Source organism: Schistocerca cancellata, chromosome 1 (assembly GCF_023864275.1).
Source record: "Schistocerca cancellata isolate TAMUIC-IGC-003103 chromosome 1, iqSchCanc2.1, whole genome shotgun sequence".
NCBI lineage: Eukaryota > Metazoa > Arthropoda > Insecta > Orthoptera > Acrididae > Schistocerca > Schistocerca cancellata.
This window is the reverse complement of record NC_064626.1, coordinates 1047923280-1047936664: the sequence shown is the minus strand read 5'-3', so window position 1 is coordinate 1047936664 and position 13385 is coordinate 1047923280. Positions and strand designations below refer to the sequence as shown.

Sequence of the window (13385 nt, the reverse complement as noted above, 5' to 3'; positions counted from 1 at the left end):
TTATACACACACATTTAGAACTTCCCGGAAAACTAAGGAAATGACAGGGGAGAGAAGTTTTTGGAAAGACCTTTGATCTGCAGCAACATATGCGCTGCATATTTTCGTATTACGAAAGTATAAATTAAAATTGCACCAAACACAGCGTGTTAGTTTCCAGGAGAGTTGAAACCGAGGTTGTGATGTCCTTTTGTAAGCCAATCATATCTCATGCCACGTGATCTTGCTAGCCAATGACAGCAGATATTCAGAGCATAGGACACATCTTATAGTCAGCCAATAGCCAGATCACTGGTTACGTAGTGCGAACACACAAAGAGGAAAAGTTAAAGGTTTATATAAATATACATAGTATAGCTACAAGAAAAGCTAAGCTTTCACATATAATATTGGTCTCTACAATTAACAAGCTACAACAGAAGCTAAGCTTTCACATGTAATATTGATGTTTTTTGCGAGTGTTATACTTTAAGATACATCAAACAAACGTGCCAATAAATTTAAAATTATGACATAAATGTCTGGGCTCGAAATTCTTGTAAGTGGCTGGTCCTCAAAGTGTTCAGTTTTAAATGCTCTGCGATTTAGAAATTCATCGCACTTTCTCACACGTAACATAATTCATCTTGGGTAAAAAGAAATTTACTTTGAAAGTAACGCTTTTTGAACCACTGTTTGCAATACTATCTGGAGACTTAGAAATAGGTTCGATTTACCAGTTGCCAGAGAGCGCCAGAAACAGGCATTATTGCACATGTGCAGCTGCAGTGGTGTAGGAAGCCCGCATGTTTGTATGTATAGAGCAGTAAGAGAGCTTATATTACACCATAAAAGAAACAAGGCATCAGAGGATACTCCTAAGGGCATCGTAATTTCGTAAACCATACTGAAAGGCATAATTCGGCTTTAAGTGCACATTGGTTTTTCCAGGTTCACACTGAAGCAGGTTCCATCTGATACTCTACAATCTCAATTTTGGTTCTTTATTATGGCATAATGCCATACAAGGCAGAAGAAGATGATGATGTGCACTTCAAATTCAGCAAACAGTTGGAACTAGCCAATACTGTGGAATGAAACACTGTTTCAAATAAAATGTTGCCTCAGTGGAACATTTAATAAAGCCAAATTTCTTTAGCAAACTCGCAAAAATAACTTAACTGTTCTGCAAGGCAATTAATGCTTGACTGCTAGTAACTTGGAAATAAAACCAGAAAACTAATAATATATTTTTCCCCCCTCTGTAATTATGAGAATGTATTTTAGTTCACTTGATAGCTCCCAGTCACAGTAACCCATTTTGTTTTCATTTGACGTGGGAGCTGTTAACCAAGAGAAGCAGCTAACAGCCACACTTCAAGTAGCAGGAAGCGGGAGAAGGTACTGCCCATATGTGAGTCAACTACGGATGCGCATCAGCCCGCTGGCAAGTGGTCAAATAAACCTAATGTTAACAGTTGCGACGTCATGCTCACAGCAAGCAGTTTATTGTTGCGAAGAATTACATAATCTTAGCCCTACAGCCTTTGACATATTTTTGCTATTTGCAGACGCTTGTGCATGCACAGTGTTTTTGTTGTAAATTGAGCATTTCCGTTGCCACTAAAGTTTTATTTTTTTCCTCTCATATTTTATTGATGCAGTATCATTCTCCAGTAGCAGGATACAGTAACATTCTTTGCTAGAGAACCAATTCTTACCAGTCAAAATTACAAAAAATTCCCAGGTTTTTCCCGGTTTTCTCCTGGATGAAAAAATTCCCAGGTTTTTCCCAGATTTCCCGGGTCGTATGCACCCTGTCATACTACTCCCATAACGAGTACTTTGAGTAAAGTAGATAATGTAGCTTAGATTAACTTTTTTGTAGGAGAGGGGAGAAGTTCCGATATCTTTTTCATGCCACAACAACAATTAGTAAATCCCCATTGAATGGATCATTTTATGACCACAGTAGGGAGTTCAGCTCAAAGAAAGATTTGTGCTGAGACTGACAGTCGTGCATTTTCCAAAGTGAGTGTTGCAGTTCAGCTGCACTGGAAAAATAGTAATCCACATGCACAACAGCAGATGGCACTGAGCAGCCATAATGACATAACTCATTTTTATGTTATGCCTATCGTGTCTCATTTACATTTTTATCTGCACGACTTAAGGGACCTTCCAAATACTTCACAAACTTGCAAAACTGAAAGATTATAGATATGAGATTTTAACAATTATTTAGCTTTTTTTTGTTTTGTTTTGGTTTTGGTTTTAGCGCGCAAAACTGCTATGGTCATTAGCGCCCGGTCTGTGACTTACGAAACAGTAAAAACCGAAAATGGAAACCAGCAGCAATGGGAACGAAAGTCATAAAATTGGAGAAACTAAAAGCATAAAGAAGGCTTAAAAATCCACTGCAGAAAGGGGTTGGTTGTCCCCAAATAAAAGCTTCAAATGACTGACGTCATTTCACTGGCACTAATGAACTCTAGAACGCGATCGGCCGAGCGCGTGTCATCTGCTAAAATTGATGATATATCAGGCGACAGCGGTAGATGGGCGCGTAACGGATTAAAGTAGGGGCACTCAATTAAAAGGTGTCTTACCGTCCACAGCTGAGAGCAGTGGGGACAGAGTGGGGGAGGATCGCCGCTTAAAAGATGTCGATGGCTAAAAAGACAGTGCCCTACCCGGAGTCTAGTTAAAATTACCTCCTCCCGACGACGCGTTCGGGAGGAAGAGGTCCAAGCACAAGGAAGAGTTTTCACGTCCCACAATTTATTTTGGGGAAGTGTCGACCAATGCACGTGCCATAAATGAACAACACGACGACATAAAACGCTCCGTAGATCAGCGAAGGGAATCAATTGAATAGCTGGCCGAAGAGAGACTGCAGCCTTGGCTGCAATATCGGCCGCCTCATTTCCGCAGATACCAACGTGTCCCAGGAGCCAGAGGAACGCCACCGAGACGCCCCCCAGATGGAGCAAGCGCAGACAGTCCTGAATCCGGTGGACCAGAGGGTGCACAGGGTAAAGAGCTTGGAGACTGAGGAGAGAGCTGAGAGAATCTGAGCAGATAACGTACTGTATCCGCCGATGGCGGCGGATGTAGTGGACAGCCTGGAGAACAGTGTAAAGCTCCGCAGTATAAACCGAACACTGGTCGAGAAGCCGAAAGTGATTTGGGGTGTCGCCAACAATATAGGCACTCCCTACACCTAACGATGTTTTCGAGCCGTCGGTGTAAATAAATGTGGCGTCCGTCATTTGTGCACATAGAGCAGCAAATGCCCGACGATAAACAAGTGAAGGGGTACCATCCTTGGGAAATCGACAAAGGTCATGGAGCAGGCACATCCGGGGACGGAGCCAAGGCGGTGCTGTACCCCAAGTTGTCAAGAAGGTTTTTGGAAAGCGGAAGGAAAGAGAATGGAGCAGTTGACGGAAGCGGACTCCCGGGGGTAATAGGGAGGAGGAGCGACCTGCATACCCTACATCAAAGGAGGCGTCGAAAAAAAGGTCATGGGCTGGATTAGCAGGCATGGAAGACAGATGGCTAGCATAACGACTCAGAAGGACTGCTCGCCGATTGGACAGCGGAGGTTCAGCAGTCTCAGCATAAAGGCTTTCCACAGGGCTAGTGTAAAAAGCACCAGACACTAAACGTAATCCACAGTGGTGGATAGAGTCGAGACGCCGAAGAATAGACTGCCGAGCAGAGGAGTAGACTATGCTTCCATAATCCAATTTCGAGCGCACTAAGGCGCGATAGAGGCGGAGAAGGACCACTCGGTCCGCTCCCCAGGAGGTACCATTCAGGACACGGAGGGTGTTAAGCGATCGCAGACAGCGAGCCGAAAGATAGGAAATATGGGAGGACCAGCACAGTTTTCTGTCAAACGTAAGACCCAAGAATTTAGCGACGTCTGAAAACAGAAGGTTGACAGGACCTAGATGTAAGGAGGGTGGAAGAAACTCCTTACGTCGCCAAAAATAACACAAACGGTCTTACTGGGAGAGAAACGGAAGCCGGTTTCGATGCTCCAAGAGTGGAGGCGATCGAGACATCCTTGAAGACGTCGTTCAAGAAGGCTGGTCCGTTGAGAGCTGTAGTAGATCGCAAAATCGTCCACAAAGAGAGAGCCCGAGACATCAGGAAGGAGACAATCCATAATTGGAATGATGGCAATGGCAAACAGTACAACACTCAGCACGGAGCCCTGGGGTACCCTGTTTTCTTGGGGGAGAGTACGGGAGAGAGTAGTGTTCACCCGCACCCTAAATGTGCGCTCTGCCATAAATTCGCGAAGAAAAAGGGGCAGCCGACCTCGAAAGCCCCAAGAGAACAGTGTGCGGAGGATACCTGTCCTCCAACAGGTATCGTATGCTCTCTCCAGATCAAAAAATATTGCTACTGTTTGGCGTTTCCGGAGAAAATTATTCATGATATAAGTGGAGAGAGCAACAAGATGGTCAACTGCAGAACGATGCTTTCGGAATCCGCATTGGGCAGGTGTTAGACTGCGGGATTCCAGCCACCAAGCTAAACGGTAATTCACCATACGCTCCAAAACCTTACAGACACTACTCGTGAGAGAAATGAGGCGATAGCTAGAGGGGAGATGTTTGTCCTTTCCAGGTTTCGGAACAGGAACGACGATAGCTTCCCGCCATCGTCTGGGAGAAGTACTGTCTGTCCAAATTCGATTATAAAGGCGAAGGAGGTAACGCAGACTATGGGTTGATAAATGCAGCAACATTTGGACGTGGATACCATCCGGTCCTGGGGCGGAGGAGCGAGAAGAAGAGAGTGCGTGTTGGAGTTCCTGCATGGAGAAAACAGTATTGTAGCTTTCGCAATTTTGAGAGGAGAAAGCAAGAGGTCGCACTTCCGCTGCACGTTTCTTCGGGAGAAACGCTGGCGGGTAATTTGAAGAGATCGAAATCTCAGCAAAGAGCTGACCCGATGAGTTAGAAATTGCGACGGGGACCTCTAATGTATCATGCGCGACAGTGAGCCCAGAGACCGGGGACAAAATAGGCGTGCCTGAGAACCGTCGAAGCCGACTCCAAACTTCCGAGGAGGGAGTGAAGGTGTTAAATGAGCTAATAAAGTATTTCCAGCTTGCCTTCTTGCTATCGCGGATGACATGACGGCATCGTGCTCGGAACTGCTTATAGCGGATACAGTTGGCCACAATAGGATGGTGGCGGAAAACGCGGAGAGCACGTCGCCGCTCACGTATTGCGTCACGGCATGCCTCGTTCCACCAAGGAAGTGGGGGGGCGCCGGGGCAATTTGGAGGTGCGTGGTATTGAATGTTCCGCAGCTGTAAGAATAATGTCGACGCTGGGAAAGTGACTGTCATCGAATGTCGCTAGAGACGAAAAAAGTGTCCAGTCGGCCTGGACAAACTTCCAGCGTCTCCGGCGCATATATGGCAGTTGAGGCTGCAGTCTAAGGACACATGGAAAGTGGTCACTCGAATGTGTATCATCAAGGGCGAACCATTCGAAGCACCGAGCTAGCGGAACAGTACCGACCGCAAGGTCCAAATGAGATAAATTTGTCGTGGAGGCAGACAAAAATGTAGGGACCCCAGTGTTGAGGCAAACTAGATCCGCTTGGTGGAAGACGTCTAGCAATAGTGAGCCACGTGGACAAGGATGTGGAGATCCCCAAAGCGGGTGGTGGGCATTGAAGTCCCCAACCAGCAAATAGGGGGGTGGAAGCTGACCAAGAAGATGAAGGAGATCAGCTCGTGCCATTGGTGTGGACGATGGAATGTATACAGTACAAAGAGAGAACGTGTATCCAGAAAGGGAAAGACGGACGGCGACAGCTTGGAAGGAAGTGTTTAAGGGGATTGGGTGATAATGGAGAGTATCATGGAGAAGAATCACGAGTCCTCCATGGGCTGGAGTGCCTTCAACAGAGGGGATATCATATCGGACAGACTGAAAATGAGGGAAAACAAAGCGGTCATGGGGACGCAGCTTTGTTTCCTGAAGACAGAAGATGACCGGCGAGTAGGATCGTAAGAGGATAGACAATTCATCCCTATTGGCTCGAATGCCGCGGATATTCCAGTGGATAATGGACATAGGGTGAACAGAAAATGGAGGAATGTGACGAAGGTTGCTGTCAACTCAACGACTGCTCAGAGTTTGCGACCGACAGCATGGAATGGCATTCAGCCGAAGGCAGAAGATCCTGATCCATAGGTTGTTCAGGAGCAGCTCCCGCCACCAGCAATCGGCTGGTTGATCGGCCCCCAGCAGTGCGCCTCGGCGACACAGAAGACGGCCGAGGGCGATTTCCACCAGGTGGTGCTGTAGATGGGACACGCCTTGGCGGAGAAGGAGATGAACTGGGTTTCTTTGTAGCCTTCTTGGAATTATGATGTTGAGATGAAGGAGGAACCGATGGTTGTGAAGTTGGGGTACGTAAAAAATCTTCACGAGTATGCTCTTTTTTCGAAGTCTTGGTGTCTGACTTTTGGGCTCGAGATTTAGCAGAACCCGATGAAGGGTGAGCCATAGAGTGGGCAGGCGAAAGAGGTGAGGTTGAACGGGCGATCTTTGCACTGGCCGATCTGACGACCGTGGCACTAAAGGTGAGGTCGCAAGTCTGCGTGGCCGCCTCCTTTGTTGGCCGAGGAGAAGCAAGGACAGTGCTGTATTTTCCTGTCTGAGGCACGGTGGGCTGTCGACTGGCGAATAATTTTCGAGCAGCAAAGGTCAACACCTTTTCCTTCACTGTGATTTCCTGGATGAGCTTTTCGTCCTTAAAAACAGGGCAATCTCGAGAGGAAGCAGCGTGGTCACCCATACAGTTGATGCAGCGACGGGATGGAGGTGGACAAGCACCCTCATGGGCATCCTTGCCAGACGTAACACATTTGGCTGGATTGGAACAGGACTGGCTGGTGTGATTGAACCGCTGACACCGATAGCAACGCGTAGGGTTTGGGACGTAAGGGCGAATGGAAATTATCTCATAGCCTGCTTTGATTTTGGATGGGAGTTGAACTTGGTCGAATGTCCAGAAGACAGTGCGGGTTGGAATGATGTTCGTGTCAACCCTTTTTGTAACTCTATGATCAGCTATTACGCCCTGGTCAGACAGGTAGTGCTGAATTTCTTCGTCAGACAATCCATCGAGGGAGCATGTATAAACGACTCCACGCGAGGAATTTAAGGTGCGGTGCGCTTCAACCCGGACAGGGAAGGTGTGGGGCAGTAAAGCACGCAGCAATATTTGTGCCTGGAGGGCACTGACTGTTTCTAACAACAGGGTGCCATTCCGTAATCTGGAACAAAACTTTACAGGACCTGCAATTGCGTCGACAAATTTCTGAATAATGAAAGGGTTGACCGTGGAGAAGTCATGACCTTCGTCAGACCAAGAAACAACAAGGAACTGTGGCAACGATGGAAGAACTGTCTGTGGCCGAGACTGAGTGAACTTACGCTTGTGAGCAGACATAGTGGAAGGTGAGGAAACCATTGCGGAAGAATCCCCCATGATTACCAGCGTCTCCGATGGCGCGCTCCTTCCTTGTGGGGGCCCTCTCTGAGGGCACTCCCGCCTTAGGTGATTGTTCACACCTCAGGTCACACCTCCCGACAAACGAACGGAGGGACCAATCGGCACTTTCGGAAGGTATCAGCTCGGGTAATCACCCTTCCCTGGGCCTGGCCGTTACCAGGCGGTACGTACGTGTCCTACCTGTCTACCCGGGGTAGGGAATTACGCGTTACCCCGTCATCGGCTAAGCACAAAAATGCGTGGGTCGGCCTTCAGACACGCTCAGGGAGGAAGAAAGAGAAAGGGAAAAACAAAGAAAGGGAAACAAAAGAGGAGAGGTCTCAAACGCCGCAGCGGAGAAAAGGGTAAAGAGAACAGGTAAGGAAAAGAGAAGGACAAAGGAAGGATGAAGACATACAAGCAGAGAAGGCGAAGAATGCGGTACATTTACGAGCGTCCGTCTCCGGACGTAGGCACAAACCATACTCCCCGAGGGGGAGAAAGGGAAGGAAAGAGCCAGAGGCGAGGGGAGGAGAGGCGAAGATGGGGGAGAGGGAAGGATGCGGAAAAGGAAGGTATGCAGCCTGGAAAGGAAGGTGGACCACATTAGCTCGGGGTCCCGTGCTCGCTACACACGTATCCACAAAGGAGTTGTGGACCCCCTGGGGGGCAATTATTTAGCTGTAAGCCCGGTAATATCAGATATTGTGAATACAACCTATAATAATACTTTTTGTAGATCTTAACAATTGCTGGTACAGAAAAGGGGAAGAACCACAATACAAAGGAGAAACTGAAAATGAACACACCATGTGTGTGTGATCGCAGTGCAAATACTTATTGCTACAAGATGACTAGTTTCAACAGTCTTATGCTGCCATCATCTAATCTAAGGGGAAAACAAAGGTGTAATGGAGGGGGGTAGAGAGAGACTACAGTACATACGGCGGATATATACAATATTCCATGTACCTTCGTGTGGTTCCTGAAGAGGGGCAGCAGCCTTTTCAGTAGTTACAGGGGCAACAATCTGGATGATTGACTGATCTGGCCTTGTAACATTAACCAAAACAGCCTTGCAGTGCTGGTACTGCGAACGGCTGAAAGCAACGGGAAACTACAGCCGTAATGTTTCCCGAGGGCATGCAGCTTTACTGTATCGTTAAATGATGATGGCGTCCTCTTGAGTAAAATATTCAGGAGGTAAAATAGTCCCCCACTCGGATCTCCGGGCGTGGACTACTCAAGAGGACGTCGTTATCAGCAGAAAGAAAACTGGCGTTCTGTGGATCGGAGCGTGGAATGTCAGATCCCTTCATTGGGCAGGTAGGTTAGAAAATTTAGAAAGGGAAATGGATAGGTTAAAGTTAGATATAGTGGGAATTAGTGAAGTTCGGTGGCAGGAGGAACAAGACTTTTGGTCAGGTGAATACAGGGTTATAAACAAAATCAAAAAGGGGCAATGCAAGAGTAGCTTTAATAATGAATAGGAAAATAGGAATGCGAGTAAGCTACTACAAACAGCATAGTGAACGCATTAGTGTGGCCAAGATAGACACGAAGCCCACGCCTACTACAATAGTACAAGTTTATAACCCAACTAGCTCTGCAGATGAAGAAATTTATGAAATGTATGATGAGATAAAAGAAATTGTTCAGGTAGTGAAGGGAGACGAAAATTTGATAGTCATGGGTGACTGGAATTCGAGAGTAGGAAAAGGGAGAGAAGGAAACATAGTAGGTGAATATGGATTGGGGGAAAGAAATTAAAGAGGAAGCCATCTGGTAGAATTTTGCACAGAGCATAACTTAATCATAGCTAACACTTGGTTTAAGGATCATAAAAGAAGGTTGTACACATGGAAGAATCCTGGAAATACTAGAAGGTATCAGATTATATAATGGTAAAACAGAGATTTAGGAACCAAGTATTAAATTGTAAGACATTTCCAGGGGCAGATGTGGACTGACCACAATCTATTGGTTATGACCTGTAGAATCAAACTGAAGAAACTGCAAAAAGGTGGGAATTCAAGGAGATGGGATCTGGACAAACTGATTAAATCAGAGGTTGTACAGAATTTCAGGGAGAGCATAAGGGAACAATTGTCACAAATGGGGGAAAGAAATACAGTAGAAGAAGAATGGGAAGCTCTGAGGGATGAAGTAGTGAAGGCAGCAGAGGATCAAATAGGTAAAAAGACGAGGGTTAGTAGAAATCCATGGGTAACAGAAGAAATATTGAACTTAATTGACGAAAGGAGAAAATATAAAAATGCAGTAAATGAAGCAGGCAAAAAGGAATACAAACGTCTCAAAAATGAGATCCACAGGAAGTGCAAAATGGCTAAGCAAGGATGGCTAGAGGACAAATGTAAGGATGTAGAGGCTTATCTCACTAGGGGTAAAATAGATACTGCCTACAGGAAAATTAAAGAGACCTTTGGAAAAAAGAGAACCACTTGTATGAATATCAGGAGCTCAGATGGAAACCCAGTTCCAAGAAAAGAAGGGGAAGCAGAAAGGTGGAAGGAGTATATAGAGGGCTCTATACAAGGGCGATGTTCTTGAGGACAATATTATGGAAATGGAAGAGAATGTAGATGAAGATTAAATGGGAGATATGATACTGCGTGAAGAGTTTGACAGAGCACTGAAAAACCTGAGTCTAAACAAGGCCCCGGGAGTAGACAACATTCCATTAGAACTACTGATGGCCTTGGGAGAGCCAGTCCTGACAAAACTCTACCATCTGGTGAGCAAGATGTATGAGACAGGCGAAATACCCTCAGACTTCAAGAAGAATATAGTAATTCCAATCCCAAAGAAAGCAGGTGTTGACAGATGTGAAAATTACCAAACAATCAGTTAATAACTCACAGCTGCAAAATACTAACGCGAATTCTTTACAGACGAATGGAAAAACTAGTAGAAGCCGACCTCGGGGAAGATTCAGTTTGGATTCCGTAGAAATATTGGAACACGTGAGGCAATACTGACCCTACGACTTATCTTAGAAGAAAGATTAAGGAAAGGCAAACCTACGTTTCTAGCATTTGTAGACTTAGAGAAAGCTTTTGACAATGTTGACTGGAATACTCTCTTTCAAATTCTGAAGGTGGCACGGGTAAAATACAGGGAGCGAAAGGCTATTCGCAATTTGTACAGAAACCAGAAGGCAGTTATAAGAGTTGCAGGACACGAAAAAGGGAAGCAGTGGTTGGGGAGGGAGTAAGACAGGGTTGTAGCCTCTCCCCGATGTTATTCAATCTGTATATTGAGCAAGCAGTAAAGGAAACAAAGAAAAATTCGAAGTAGGTATTAAAATCCATGGAGAAGAAATAAAAACTGAGGTTCGCCGATGACATTGTAATTCTATCAGAGACAGAAAAGGACTTTGAAGAGCAGTTGAATGGAATGTACAGTGTCTTGAAAGGCGGATGTAAGATGAACATCAACAAAAGCAAAACTAGGAAAATGGAATGTAGTCGAATTAAGTCTGGTGATGCTGAGGGAATTAGATTAGGAAATTAGAGGCTTAAAGTAGTAAAGGAGTTTTGCTATTTGGGGAGCAAAATAACTGATGATGGTCGAAGTAGAGAGGATATAAAATATAGACTGCCAATGGCAAGGAAAGTGTTTCTGAAGAAGAGAAATTTGTTAACATCAAGTATAGATTGAAGTGTCAGGAAGTCGTTTCTGAAAGTATTTGTATGGAGTGTAGCCATATATGGAAGTGAAACATGGACGATAAATAGTTTAGACAAGAAGAGAAAAGAAGCTTTCGAAATGTGGTGCTACAGAAGAATGCTGAAGATTAGATGGGTAGATCACGTAACTAATGAGGAGGTATTGAACAGAATTGGGGAGAAGAGGCGTTTGTGGCAAAACTTGACAAGAAGAAGGGACCAGTTGGTAGGACATGTTCTGAGGCATCAAGGAATCACAAATTTAGCATTGGAGGGCAGCGAGGAGGGTGAAAATCATAGAGGAGGACCAAGAAATGAATACACTAAGCGGATTCAGAAGGACATAGGTTGCAGTAAGTACTGGGAGATGAAGAAGTTGGCACAGGATAGAGTAGCATGGAGAGCTGCATCAAACCAGTCTCAGGACTGAAGACCACCACAACAACAACAACAACAACAACAACAACAACAAGTACCTTCTGGAATTTGCTACAAAATTACCATGCTACATTACGTGAAGTGACTTATGATTTGCCTTTGTGTAATGTAACACGATAATATTATAACAAGTTCAAGAAGGTAGTGGAAGATTGTATATTTTATAGATTCATCATATGAATTGTCTCCCTTCACTCATGAACACGATGCCTTACAGGAGAAATCGTCGCCGTTCTAGACACAGTGTATAAAACCATCAGAACATCGAGTTCGCCACAACAGCTGGAGACAAGAAGAACCGCATACCAGTTGAGAGTGTTGCTGCTACAGCACTTGACGGGCTGTTGGGGACTTTTGTCAGGGCTGTTGCATATATAGTGATGAGCAGTCCTCCTTTAAATACACTCAGTATATTTAAAGAGGGACTGCTCATCACTACATATGCCTTCACAGGATGTAATTACCTTCCCAGCCCAGTACGAAAACAGATCTCCCGTGCCTTGTCTCTCCTGTCACCCACCACCTCCCAAAGCCCCATCTGGCCGCAGAGCAGTATTTCCCTCATGACTTGGCACCACCCAGAAATGGAGTAACTGAATCACATTCTCTGCCAGGGTTTCGACAGTCTCATCATGCCCAGAAATGAGGAATGTCCTACCCATTATCCTTCCCACCCTTCCCACTTTGGTAATCCACCATCCACTGAACCTTCACAATATCAATATCCCTGCCTACACAACCTCTGTTCACAACCCCTAACCTCATGGTTCATATCCCTTTAACAGGCCGACATGCTAGACCTGTCCCTACCACCACCACCACCACCACCACCACCACCACCACCACCTATTCCAGTCCTGTCACAAGCATTACCTATCCCATAAAAGGCAGAGCTACCTGTGAAACCAGTTCTGTGATCTACAAGTTAAGCTGCAGCCACTATGCTGAATACTAGATGGACATGACAGCCAACAAGCTGTCTGCACAAATCATATAGTTGCTGAACATACTGCCCAACATAATCATCTCAATGACTGCTTCACAGCCTGTGCCATCTGGATCATTCTCACCAACACTAGCTTTTCTAAATTGCACAGGTAGTTACTCTCGCTACGGTATATCCTACATTCCTGTATCCTCCTGGCCCCCAATCTCTATTAGTCATTGTCCTTTATCCACCTATCCCCTTCCCTGTTCCCATTCCAGCACTACACAGCTGTGTTTTCCATCAATGCACCTGCAGTCTTTACCTCTTTTGCACTGAACTCTCCCTCCACTCTCCCAATTGCACCTAGCTACCCTACCCTCGTGCCACCTTATATCCCTGTATGCTCCCACAAGCAGCACTTTACTGTCCCCCACCCTGACTCTGCTGTCCTTGTCCTCCTCACCACATCCTCTTCCTTACAACTCCACAACCCAGCGTGCTTCTACCATCACGCACTGCTGCTCACAGTCTGGCCTTGACAGCTAGAGATTTATTCAGATGAAGGCCTGTTTGGCCAAAAGCTTTGACAGCCTTTGTTGTGCCTATCTGTGACTCAGTATCTCTGCTACATGTTGAGGAGCAAATATCTTCTTCATAATGTTGTCAGTATTCCATACTGGATTTTCTATTGTTTGGATGACAGATTGAAACTGAAGAAACTGCTGTAGGAAATTATGGTGACTGGACTATACAATAGAGAATTACTGAGTGAGGCAGTACAGCTGTTAGACATTGACCTCATATTTGGGAAGATG

At 45.5% G+C, this 13385-nt stretch overlaps 1 protein-coding gene across 1 annotated transcript in view; it reads right to left on the bottom strand.

Annotated features, from left to right (window-relative positions):
* The window catches only part of LOC126090345 (S-phase kinase-associated protein 2), a 128165-nt gene that overhangs the window by 55424 nt on the left and 59356 nt on the right, over positions 1–13385 (bottom strand). The gene's annotated exons all lie outside the window — the stretch shown is intronic.